Source organism: Chlorocebus sabaeus, chromosome 16, assembly GCF_047675955.1.
Source record: "Chlorocebus sabaeus isolate Y175 chromosome 16, mChlSab1.0.hap1, whole genome shotgun sequence".
NCBI lineage: Eukaryota > Metazoa > Chordata > Mammalia > Primates > Cercopithecidae > Chlorocebus > Chlorocebus sabaeus.
The window spans coordinates 36,520,848-36,534,566 of record NC_132919.1 but is presented as its reverse complement, the minus strand read 5'-3'; the positions used below and the strand labels follow the sequence as shown (position 1 = coordinate 36,534,566).

The window sequence follows — 13,719 nt, the reverse complement described above, 5'->3', positions numbered from 1 at the left end:
TTATATTTTTTCAGTAGATACGAGTTTTCACCATGTTGGCCAGGCTGGTCTTGAACTCCTAACCTCATGATCCACCCGCCTTGGCCTCTCAAAGTACTGGAATTACAGGCATGAGCCACTGCGCCTGGCTAAAACATGGTCATTTTTAAAGAAATAAGCTTGTTTATGAAATTAGATTAACTGAATAGAGCTTAGTTGATAATGAAGACTAGAAAATAATGAACATTTTCTTCATTTAAACAAAATTTTCACTTGCTGAAATAACATGATTTCTTAACTAAAAGTTATGAGGAATTAACTTTCAACTTGACTATTACGGGTTTAGATAGTACTAGTAGTAATGTATAAGATCTGATCTTTTTGTAATCGTTTGATGAAGATGTAAATCTATGATGTTATTTGTGGCTTTCTTTACAAATATAAAATTTGAGTCTAAAATACAAGGTTTGATTTGTACACAGAAGATGAATCTCATTAGAGGATTAGGTTTTTGTTTCTTCGCAAACATATTAGTGAACAATGGAATTTATGGAAAGGGGAAATTTAGGATAAATTATGTTGGCCTTTATTATGTTGTAAAAGACTGCTCATAAAAGTGAAATAGAATGGGCATAGCAAATGATTGTACATTCATGAATATTAAATATGATTGGCTTGGGCTGGGTGTGGTGGCTCACGCCCGTAATCCCAGCACTTTGGGAGGCAAAGTAGGCAGATCACTTGAGGCTAGGAGTTTGAGACCAGTCTGGCCAACATGGTGACACCCTGTCTCTACTAAAAATGCAAAAATTAGCCAGGCATGGTAGTGCACACCTATCCGAGCTACTCGGGAGGCTGAGGCACGAAAATCGCTTGAACTTGGGAGGCAGAGGTTGTGGTGAGTGGACATTGCGCCATTGTACTCCAGCCTGGGTGATGGAGTGAGCTTCTGTCTCAAACAAACAGACAACCCCCCCAAAACCAAATAAATAAATATGATTGGCTTAGCAGGTGCTATATGATCTGAGTGTTTGTTCCCTTACACCACCAAATTCATATGTTGAAACCTAATTTCCAATGTGATTGTATTAAGAAGCGGGGCTTTCAGGAATGATTACTTCATGAGGGCTCTGCCGTCATGAATGGGATTAGTGCCCTTCTAAAGAGGCCTAAGAGAACTTGCTTTGTCCCACCATGTGAGGACAGAGAAGGTGCCATTTATGAAGAAAAGGCTTTCACCAGACACTGAATCTACTAGTACTTTGATCTTGGACTTCTCAGCTTCCAGAGCTGTGAGCAGTAAATTTCTGTGGTTTATAAATTATCCAATCTGAGACATTTTGTTATAGCAGCGTGAACAGATTAAGCATGTTTTGGGGGAATAACAGTGAAAGAGAATCATCACTATTTCCTTTAGGGAACCTGAAAACTTGTAACCTTGTGTGTAAGGTGCCCCCCACCACTTCCTTCTTTCTCCCTCCCTTCCTCTTCCCTTCCTTCTCCCAAAAACAAAAGAACCAACACAGAGTTGATAAATTATAAGAATTTTATGAAATTATACCTATTCAGGTACAGTGACTCACGTTATAATCCCAACACTTTGGGAGGCTGAGGTGGGAGGATTGCTTGAGCCCAGGTGTTTGAGACTAGCCTGGGCAACATAGGGAGACTCCATCTCCACCAAAAAACCCCTCAAAAAAACAAAAAATTAGCTGGGCATGGCGGCATGGACCTGTGGTCCCAGCTACTAAGGAGGGTGAGAGTGGGAAGTCAACCCTACAGTGCACCACTGTACTCCAGCCTTGGCAACAGAGTGAGACCCTGTCTCAAATTTTTTTTTTTTTTTTTTTTTTTTGTGATGGAGTCTCGCTGTGTCACCCAGGCTGGAGTGCAGTGGCACGATCTCGGTTCACTGCAACCTCCGCCTCCCGGGTTCAAGCAGTTCTTCTGCCTCAGCCTCCTGAGTAGTTGGGACTGCAGGCGCACGCCGCCATGCCCGGCTAGTTTTTTGTATTTTAGTAGAGACGGGGTTTCATCGTGTTGCCTAGGCTGGTCGCGAACTCCTGAGCTCAGGCAATCCGCCTGCCTCAGCCTCCCAAAGTGCTGGGATTACAGGCATGAGCCACTGCACCTGGCCTCAAAAAAATTTTTTTTTAATTTAAAAAATGTAATACTATTTTTAAAAATAGAGATGGGGGTCTCACTTTGTTGCCCAGGCTGGTCTTGAACTCTTGGTCTCATGTGATCTTCCCTCCTTAGTCTCCCAAATGCTAGGATTATAGACCTGAGCCACTGTGCCTGGCTGAAAATTCTTTTTAAAGAGTAAAATACTGGATTAGACGTGACTTTTATTATTAATCTTATTTTGTTTAATGAGTTAAAGACAACCAGTTATTACAATTTGGTTAGATTTGTAAAGGAAATTGGGCTGTTAGCTATCTTTTGACTAAGGTGGTTTTTTTTTTTTCTCTCCTGGGGGAAAGAAGGATACTTGGAAACATTTTTTAATGTAGTTGAACTGATGAGTGCCACATTTTTGATAGCTTCAGAAGTTTATGAACCAGGAGAATGATAAATTGTGTATTTGATTTGAGAAACTGCTGGAAGCAAATGAATAAACTAGAACATTTGTCATCAACATATGTTAAATAGTCATTTTGTTATATTATGGAAACGAAAAAAACTAATGAATGCTTAAGGACATTCTCTCCATGATATGTTTAAGACTCTCCTGCAGCGTTTAAATGTACAACAGATTTCCTGTAACAATAAACTAAGTGATATCTTTTTAAATTTATGTTCTGTTCTTATGGGCAGTTTTCAAAGACACATTCCTCCTCAGAAATTAATTGAAATTGTTAATTTTATAGTGGCACATTTTACATGTTTCAGAATGGGAGCATTCATTCTTAGTAGAGGAAAACCCATCCAACTTGCGTATTTCTCCATTTGTCCTCTAAAGTTTATAAATTGTTACTGGTTGATTCACGGACAAAGTAGCTTTGTTGTACAACATACAGATTTCATTCTATATTTTTCTTCACATTTTTATGCTTGTTAATAAGAACTTTGTGATAGAAAAGAGCAGAATTTTCTCAGACTACGATTTTTTTAGTGTGATGAATTCAAGCTCGGGGATGCTGGGGGAACAGAAGTAGTGGCAGATGGGGCAACCTGATGCTTTGCAAAGATGGGGTGGTTCATTTTGATTACAGACACTGGCAGTCTGTGAAGTAAAGATATGGAGCCACAATCCATTCTACAGGCTGTACTAACCATGTGTATTGTGGTAAAGCCAATAACAACTTTGTATGGACATAGTAGAAGGGAAGAGTGGATCCACTTTTAGTTTCCAGGCACACACCCACATATGGTAATACTGTTAACACTATATCTTTGTGTTAACATTGAGCATTGAGGCCAAATGGCATATATATATATATATATCTCCATACTGCTTTCTACTTTGAATTACAGATGATCTGCTTGGGAATAGAAATTAGGATATAATAGCAGGGTGCCAGATTTATACCTTCTGAATGACAGGATAAGTGGATATTTATTTTTCTTCATTGTTTAAACAGCTACCCTTAGCTATACAGGATAGATTCTTTTATAATTTTTAAAAAGTTGAATTGTAGAAACTATATAAGCAGTAGTGAACAGGAGGCTAGGAAAAGCACAATTGTGGGAATGTAAATTGGTAGAGCCACTTGGAAGGAAGTTTGGCAATATGTATTAAGCCAAAAAAATGGGAATGACCCTAGTGCTCACTGGAGAGGCACTCTCTATATGTATCTAAGGAGGCATGTATATGATTTTCCATGACAAGGGTGTGAAGGAAAAAAATGGGTAACAGCCTAAATATGAACAGTAAGTGAATACCTGTATATTACTAATGTTATATAATGAAATACTATATAGCACATAAGGAATGAACTAAATCTATATGTAGTAAGTTGCATTATAACATGTATCATATGCTAACCACTGTTTCTGTGGGGGTACATCTTATAATAGCATGGAAAAAGATCTGAAAGGAGACAAACCAAACTGATTATCTCTTGGGGAAGACTGAATGGGTATGGGAGGGATTAGGACTGAAGGGAGGAAGTAAGTAGGATTTTATGGTACTGGTATCTTTAGCTTTATATATGCAGGGTTTTTGTTGTTGTTGTTTGTTTGTTTTGAGGCAGTGTTGCTCTGTTGCCCAGGCTGGAGTGCAGTGGCATGTTCTCAGCTCACTTCAACCTCCACCTCTCAGGTTCAAACAATTTTCCTGCCTCAGTCTCCCCTGTAGATGGAATTACAGGCATATGCCAACACATCTGGCTAATTTTTGTATTTTCAGTAGAGATGGGGTTTCGCCATGTTGGCCAGGCTGGTCTCAAACTCCTGACCTCAAGCCATCTGCCTGCCTCAGCCTCCCAAAGTGCTGGGATTATAGGTGTGAGCCACCACGGCCGGCCTACTTTATGTATACTGTTTGAATTTAGAAGAAGAATGCATTCACTTACTGCTTGTGTAATGAAAAACTAATTTAAAAAATTAATCCCAGCACAACCACATTTTTTTCACATCATCATCTACTTCTGTATATATTTTGTATAGTTTTTTTTTTTTTTTTTTGAGATGGAGTCATGTGATCTCAGCTCACTGCAGCCTCCGCCTCCCTGCAACCTCCGCCTCCAGGCTCAAGCGATTCTCCTGCCTCAGCCTCCCAAGTAACTGGGACTACAGGCACATGCCACCATGCCTGGCTACCTTTTGTATTTTTAGTAGATGTGGGGTTTCTCCATGTTTGCCAGGCTGGTCTTGAACTCCTGACCTCAGGTGATCCACCTCAGCCTCCCAAAGTGCTGGGATTACAGGTGTGAGCCACTGCGCCCGGCCTAATTTTTATATTTTTAGTAGAGACAGGGTTTTGCCATGTTGGCCAGGCTGGTGTCAAAACTCCTGACCTGAAGTCAGGAGGCCACCTTGCTTCCCAAAATGCTGGGTTTACAGGTGTGAGCCACTGTACCTGGCGAGTTTTAAGAATCTTTGTCTTACAGGGCTGGGCGTGGTGGCTCACGCTTGTAATCCCAGCACTTTAGGAGGCTGAGGCAGGCAGATCACAAGGTCAGGAGATCGAGACCATCCTGGCTAACACAGTGAAACCCTGTTTCTACTAAAAATACAAAAACATTGGCCGGGCATGGTGGCAGGTGCCTGTAGTCCCAGCTACTCTGGAGGCTGAGGCAGGAGAATGGTGTGAACCTGGGAGGTGGAGCTCGCAGCGAGCCGAGATTGCACCACTGCACTCCAGCCTGGGCAACAAAGCAAGACTCCGTCCCAAAAAAGAAAAAAGAAAAAAGAATCTTTGTCTTACAAACATTTTCATGTTTCTATGAACTCTTCATTTATCTATTATGTTCAGAGACAAGGTCTCATTCTGCATGGAGTGCTGGAGTACAGTGGTTCAATCATAGGTCACTGCAGTCTCCAATCCCGGACTGAAGTGATCCTCCCACCTCAGCTTCCTGAGTAGCTGTGACTACAGGTGCACATCACCATGCTAATATTTTTATTTTTTGTAGAGACAGGGTCTCCCTGTGTGGCTCAGGCTGGTCTCAAACTCCTGGGCTCAAGTGATCCTCTCATCTCATCCTCCCAAAGTTCTGGAATTACAGGCTTGAGCCACTGTGTCCTGCTTGAAAAAACATTTTTTCTGAGTTCTTACTGTGCATCAGAAGTTGTTCTAGATGCTGAGGTTCAGTAATAAGCATAAGGCCTTGGACAAGAGAATAGATAGCACATTCATTTGATCATTTAAAAAATTCTGTCTTTATCCAAAAATATCAATAATATTTAAGGTTCTTTGCTGGGTGTTGGGGATACATATAAATAAGGCAGTCTCTCTGTTCTTAAAGAGCAGAGGGGAGATATACAATTCAATAAACAAATTCCATATAAGCTGTGTTATTTTAAAGTTAAAGCATTGAGAATTTGATATTGAATAAGTGATTATAAGGAAAATTATTTTGTAGGAGGGACACCTAACTTTAGGTGGTGGGGCATGGAAGCAATTAGAATAGGCTTCCAAAAAATAAAGGAGGGACATTAAGCCAAGCCTTGAAGGATGTTGGATTGTTGTTCAGAGTATGATAGGAGCTCATAGGCAGAGGACACTGCAAGGACAGTAGCAGTGAACATAATGTGGTTAGGGAATGATAAGTAGTTTGCAACAGCTAGAACTTCTCGTATGTCTCTACCTTCTGGTTCTAAGGTTTGCATTTTTAATTTTTATCAATTTATTGTGTGTTATAACATTTTAAATCTTTTTGGCCAGAGATTCTCAATCTTGTCAAGTGACATCCCTCTGGGCCCTGTAACCATAGACTAAGCTATATTTTCTTAGTTGTCAGTGGTGCCCCATGATGTAATATCAAAACCTTATGAAGCACTGTCATTCTCAATATCGGGTCTCATCTAGTTTCTCAAAATTACATCTGCGATAAACTCCTTCTGTAAGAATAATGCTCATTTTTTTTTTTTTTTTGAGACCGAGTCTTGCTCTGTCGCCCAGGCTGGAGTGCAGTGGCCGGATCTCAGCTCACTGCAAGCTCCACCTCCCGGGTTCACGCCATTCTCCTGCCTCAGCCTCCCAGGTAGCTGGGACTACAGGCGCCTGCCACCTTGCCCGGCTAGTTTTTTGTATTTTTTAGTAGAGACGGGGTTTCACTGGGTTAGCCAGGATGGTCTCGATCTCCTGACCTCATGATCTGCCCGTCTCGGCCTCCCAAAGTGCTGGGATTACAGGCTTGAGCCACCGCGCCCGGCCAGAATAATGCTCATTTTAAAATCTCATTTTTAGATGTTAAAAACTTACTTGGCCTTCTGTTTTCCTAGTGGTCTTTTATCTTGATGCACAGAGGATTATTACCTTTATTTTTATTTTTATTTTTTTTGAGACAGAGCCTTGCTCTGTTACCCAGGCTGTAGTGCAGTGGCGTGATCTTGGCTCACTGCAACCTCCACCTTCTGGGTTCAATGAATCTCCCACCTCAGCCTAGCAAGTAGCTGGGACTACGGGTACCCGCCACCACACCTGGTTAATTTTTGTATTTTTGGTAGAGATGAAATTTTACCATGTTGGCCAGGGTGGCCTCGAACTCCTGACCTCAAGTGATCCACCCACCTCAGCCTCCCAAAGTGCTGGCATTACAAGTGTGAGGTACTGTGCCCAGCCTGGATTGTGTTCAAAAGTTTATCTGGAATTTAAAACTTATTTTCCCATAGAAATAATGTTTTAAGTGATGATTAGGTTCATAGGGTGGTGGCTTACAGAAAATTAAGTCATAGTATAGCTGAAATACTCTATATTTGCAATAAAAAAGTAGTAGAAACAATACTATGGGAATGCTAGATGAAGCAGAATAATAATTAAATGGAAAAAGTCATTTAAAAATGTATCTAGGACTGGGTGTGTTGGCTCACACCTGTAATCCCAGCGCTTTGGGAGTTGGAGGTGGGTAGATCACCAGAGATCAGGAGTTCGAGACCAGCCCGACCCACATGGTAAAACCCCGTCTCGACTAAAAATATAAAATTAGCTGGGTGTGGTGGCACATGCCTGTAATCCCAGCTACTTGGGATGCTGAGGCAGGAGAACCACTTGAACCTGGTAGGCGGAGGTTGCAGTGAACTGAGATCGCACCATTGCACTCCAGCCTGGGCAACAAGAGTGAAACTCCGTCTCAAAAAAAAAAAAAAAAAAAATCTAAATGCTAAGGCTTGAGAATATGAATAATCTTCACTGCTAGGTCATCCAGCCCTTTCCAGAGATTAATTCAGCTTCAACCTGAGAGTGTTTAATGATATTAACTACTATTAATCACTTGGAAAGATAAAGGTACCCTTAGGAAATTTTTGTCCTTTTGTGTAAGGAATTGGGAATTGTCAGTAAGAGATGTATGATTATGCATATGATGTATATATATATATATATATATCATATATATTTATATATATATTTATTTTTTATTTTATTTTATTTTTTTGAGATGGAGTCCCACTCTGTCACCCAGGCTGGAGTGCAGTGGCACCATCTTGGCTCACTGTAAGCTCCACCTCCCGGGTTCGCCATTCTCCTGCCTCAGCCTCCCAAGTAGCTGGGATTACAGGCGCCCGCCACCACGCCCAACTAATTTTTTGTATTTTTAGTAGAGGCAGGGTTTCACCATGTTAGCCAGGATGGTCTCCATCTCCTGACCTCGTGATCCACCCGGCTCGGCCTCCCAAAGTGCTGGGATTACAGGCGTGAGCTACCGCGCCCGGCCTATTTTTTAGTTTTTAAGAGACAAGGTCTTGCTCTGCTGCCCAGGCTGGAGTGCAGGGGTTCAGTCATAACTCACTGCAGCCTCCAACTCCTGGGCTCAAGCAGTCCTCCTGCCTTGGCTTCCCATGTAGCTGGAACCATAGGCGTGTGTCACCATGCCTGCGTGATTATTATTTATTTTTTGTAGAGATGAGGAGATGAGGTCTCCTTGTGTTGCCCCAGCTGGTCTTGAACTCCTGGTCTCAAGCTGTCTGCCCACCTGGACCACTCAGAGTGCTGAGATTGGAGGTGTGAGCCAGTGCCTGGCCTCTTCATTTATTGTTCTTTCTCTTCCTCAGACTGGATAATCAAAATTGACTATCTTCAAGTTTTGTTAATTGTTTTATTTTTTTGAGACAAGGTCTTACTGTGTTGCCTCGGCTGGAGTGCAGTGATGCAGTCACAGTTCACTGCAACCTCATACTTTTCAATTCTAGAATTGTTAATTGGTTTCTTTTTATAATTTCCCATCTCATCTCACTATTGATATTCTCCATTTGCTCTCAAGTATGAGACAGTGTTCTCATACTGGAAGTCATTAGGCATGTTTTTTTTTTCTTCTTTGAACTTGTTTATAAATAATTCATTTAAAGTGTTTACCTAGTAAATCAAATATCTGGACTTGCCTACAGACAGTTTCTATTTAATGCCCTTTTTCCTGTGTATGGGCTTCATTTTCTTGTTTGAATGCTTTGCAATTTTTTGTTGAAAATGAGACATTTTAAGTACTGTAGTGTGGCAGCTCTGGAAATTGGATTTCCTACTTCAAGTTTTGTTACTGCTATTTGTTGTTGTTCCTGCTGTTATTTATTTGCATAGTGACTTTCTTGGACTGATTTTATAAGTTTGTATTCTTTTTTGTGTGTGCTTATTTAGCTTAGTGGTCAGCTAATGATTGGACAGGGATTTAAAAAAATGCCTTGAACCTATAAGTTCAGCCTTAGTTGAGGGGTTCTATACTACTCAGGTGTGTCTTCAAATGTTGCACAGTCAGTTTACAACTCTGCTTTAGCCTTTACTTCCTGCTTGTGTGGAGTTTAAGGTCAGCCGAAGTGAGAGATACGGGAATTTGGGGGCACATGCACAGCTCTCCATATGCAGGTGGCCTTTTGGATTTCCAGGAATATATCAGAGCCTTTTAAAGCCCTTGAGGACTTGCTGTTTTCCAGGTTTTCCTTTCAAATTTTTTGGTTAGCCTCTTTTTTTTTTTTTTTTTTTTTTTGAGACTCGCTCTGTCGCCCAGGCTGGAGTGCGGTGGCCGGATCTCAGCTCACTGCAAGCTCCGCCTCCCAGGTTTACGCCATTCTCCTGCCTCAGCCTCCCGAGTAGCCGGGACTACAGGCACCGCCACCACGCCCGGCTAGTTTTTGTATTTTTAGTAGAGACGGGGTTTCACCGTGTTAGCCAGGATGGTCTTGATCTCCTGACCTTGTGATCCGCCCACCTCGGCCTCCCAAAGTGCTGGGATTACAGGCGTGAGCCACCGCGCCCAGCTGTTTTTTCCTTTTTGTGCTGAAAAGTATTCTATAATAAGAATGTGTCATACTTTTAAGTTTTTGTTTTTGAGGCAGAACCTCACTATGTTGCCCAGGCTGGAATGCAGTGGCGCTATCTTGGCTCACTGCAACCTCCACCTCCTGGGTTCAAGTGATCCTCCTGCCTCAGTCTCCTGAGTAGCTGGGACTACAGGCATCGCCACTATGCCCAGATAATTTTTGTATTTTTAGTAGAGAGGGGGCAAACTCTGTTGGCCAGGCTGGTTTTGAACTCCTGACCTCAAGTGATCTGCCCACCTCGACCTCCCAAAGTGCTGGGATTACAGGCGTGAGCCACACACCTGGCCTTATATCATACTTTTTTGGATTCATTTGTTCATGGACATTTGGTACAAAGTCACCAGTAGCAAAAAAATTGCTAGTTGTAGGCCCGCTCTTGCCTGAGATGCCCCATCTGGATTTTATCATCTACCTGAAGTGGCTCTGCAGTAGTTCTTTTTAGCAGGGACCCTACCAAAGTGACTTTTGGTGGTAGGTTAATTCACTTCAGATCAGCTGCACCAAGCAGATTTACAAATAGTTGGTTGTGTTTCTTTGCTGCATTATACAGTTTCTTGTCCTAGGTTTGTAAATTCTTAGCCCACTTTGGCAGTGAAAGGCATATTTCCCAATGTTTATTTATCTCTGTGGTTATCCTCTGATTCAGATGTTGTTAAATTTTCCTCTTTGCCTTTGGAACCACTGTTAAAAAAGCAATTCCTATCCTGTAACAGAAATCTGAATGCATGGTCCTGCCTTGGCTGTCTTAAGAGAAAGAAATAGAGATGAAGAATAGACTTGGTCTTTGCTCTTAAGATGCTTAAATATACCTGGAGAGATAAGACAAATATTACCTTTGGAAAAAAGTTATGATATAAAGCAGCATATAATAGGGGAATAGAACACCAGTATTGTGGTTTATTGTGAAATATTTTATACCATCTAAATGAGTAATAATAATAAAGTATTGAACTTTAAGAAAAAAACTTACCTTTACAAAAATGGATTTAATTTCATGCATTTCACACATGCATCTGATTTCTTGACTGGAAGTAAAGAGTATAGTTGCCGCTAGAATTTAGGGAATGCTCATGGTAATGACAACATCCATCCTGTGTCACTGCAGAAAAGGTGAATAACTACTGGTGTAGACAAGGTAACTTCTAAGAGTTTAGAGCATGACAGTGAGCATTGTGCTGCTCTCATGTTTGTTTTGTGCATTGTTAAGTACATAATTTTATTTTCCTTTCATGGACAGTGAGTTCCAATCTCTTCATATGACTTTGTAAAAGCCATTTACATAGATTATCTAAATTATTTTTTATTTTTTATTTTTTTTAGACAGAGTCTCTCTCTGTCACCAGGCTGGAGTGCGGTGGTGCGGTCTCTGCTCACTGCAACCTCTGCCTCCCGGGTTCAAACGATTCTCCTGCCTCAGCCTTCTGAGTGGTTGGGATTATAGGTGTGCACCACCATCCCTGGCTAATTTTTTTTTTTTTTTTTAGACGGAGTCTTGCTCTGTCGCCCAGGCTGGAGTGCAGTGGCGCGATCTCGGCTCACTACAAGTTCTGCTTCCAGGGTTCAAGCGATTCTCTTGCCTCAGTCTCCCGAGTAGCTGGGACTACGGGTGCCCGCCACCACGCCCGGCTAATTTTTTTTGTATTTTTAGTAGAGATGGGGTTTCACCATGTTGGCCAGGCTGGTCTCGATCTCCTGAACTCAAGTGATCCACTCGCCTCTGCCTCCCAAAGTGCTGAGATTACAGGTGTGAGCCACCACGCCTGTCCATTTTTGTATTTTTAGTAGAGATGGTGTTTCTCCGTGTTGGCCAAGCTGGTCTTGAACTCCTGGCCTCCAGTGATCCACCTGCTTTGGCCTCCCAAAGTTCTGGGATTACAGGTGTGAGCCACCATGCCGGCCTCTATCTAAATTAAAATGGAGGAGTTGGTCTATTTACTATTGGTACTATAGAAATGATAGTAGTCAGCTTGGGCTACCATCACAAAATACCAAAGACTGGATGCTTAAACGACAGAAATATTATTTCCTGTTGGAAATAACGTTTGGTTCCAGCAAGGTTTTGTTTTTGGTGAGGGTTCTCTTCCTGGCTTGCAGAAGATAGCCTTTCCTGCTCGCTACATCCATACATGCTCTTTCCTCTGTGCCTATGTTGCGCTTGAGCCCTCTGGTGTCTCTTATATGAACACTAATCTTGTAAGGTCAGGGTCCTATCCTTACAAGCTTATTTAATAATAATTGCTTCCTTACCCCAAATACAGCCACACTGTGTGTTAGGGCTTCAACATATGAATTTGAGGGAAGGACACATACATTCAGTTCATAAGAGAAATGTAAATACAATGTAATATATTTAAATTCTCCCCTAGACTTATCTTCATCAGTAGCACTGACTATATCTTAGAAACAGGCAGACGCCTTGAAATCATCAAAGATCATTTTTTCTTTCTTGTCCTTTGGTAGCTAATTATTCAGTGAACCCTGTTCAGTTACCTTTATCTCTTGAATGTGCCTTCTTACCTCCCTTTTTACTTTATGCCTTAGGCCTGTAATCCCAGCACTTTGGAGACAGAGGTGGGAGGATCGCTTGAGGCCATGCCTTGGAGTTCTTCTCTTGAGTTCATCTCTTGTGTGAACAAAAGCAGTAACCGCTCAACTGGTCTTTATATGGCCATTCTGACCTTTTCCCAGTCTGTTTATTGCATTGACACCAGTGTGCATGTAAACCTGATGGTTAGTTCTTTGTTTAAAGCCAGGAAAGGATTTTTAACATGGCTTAGAATGTCCTTCCATAAACTTGTACCTGATACCTTTATCAGTTAGGTTTAAGTCTGGATGTATATTAAACAAAATAATGGTTTAAATAAGATATAAGGGTTTATTGTTTTCACACGTAAATCTAGAAGTAGGATATCCAAGAGTCATATGGCAGTTCCATGGTCATCTAGGCTTTTTTCTTTTTTTCAGCCCAGAGGTCCTTTATTTTATTTTTTTAACATCTATTATGCCATGAATTCATAGGGAATAGGTTCCAGCAGCTCAGGCTCCTTCCTATTGGTTCTCACAAAGTGTGCTTCTCTGGGTGGAGCAGGCTGGCGCTTCAGTTGAACCCAGGTACCTTTCTCTTTGGCTTCTTTCTTTTTCTGATCATTTTCCTTCACGCGTTTCAGGAAGCTATCTCGGCTCTTAGAGTGCTTAATGTGCTCAATACGCACATTAATTCTCTTGGCAAGAATCTTGCCCTTAACTTGTTTGTTTACAATGCCAACAGCATGCTGGGTAACATGGTAGACTCTTACAGTTTTGCCATGGTAACACTTGTGGGGCATTCCTTTTTGAACAGTACCCATTCCCTTGATGTCTATGATACCACCTTTCTTAAAGATTCGCATATATGTGGCCAAAGGAACAAACTCCATGTTTTCTAAAAGGCCTAGAGAACATGTATCGGTTGCCTCTACTCTTTCCCTTTGTGTTCGTCATTTTGGCAAATTACTGGAAGATGGCGGTTCCGGCCGAAAGGCCATCTAGGCTTTTAAAAATCTTTTTGATCTCGCCATCCTTACTGTATGGCTTATAACTTTGACGTTCACTCAAATATAGATGTGTGAAATGGCTGCTGGAGATGCAGTCATTGTATCTGAGTGCCAGGTGGGAAGAAGAGATAAGAGCAAAAGGATATTTGCCAGCTGTTACCTTTTAAGAAGCCTTCTTGGAGGTCCCCCCCTAGTCATTTCTACTACATTTCATTGGCCATTTCTAGTTGCAAGGGAAACTGAAAAGTAGAGTCAGTTAGCTAAGGACATTATCATCTTGACTAAAGTCAGG

At 41.5% G+C, this 13,719-nt stretch overlaps 1 protein-coding gene and 1 pseudogene across 3 annotated transcripts in view; one reads left to right on the top strand and one right to left on the bottom strand.

The window, feature by feature from the left end:
- Positions 1 to 13,719, top strand: part of USP32 (ubiquitin specific peptidase 32) — a 219,310-nt gene that overhangs the window by 27,751 nt on the left and 177,840 nt on the right. The window lies entirely within an intron of this gene.
- Positions 12,846 to 13,389, bottom strand: LOC119622091 (large ribosomal subunit protein eL21-like; annotated as a pseudogene).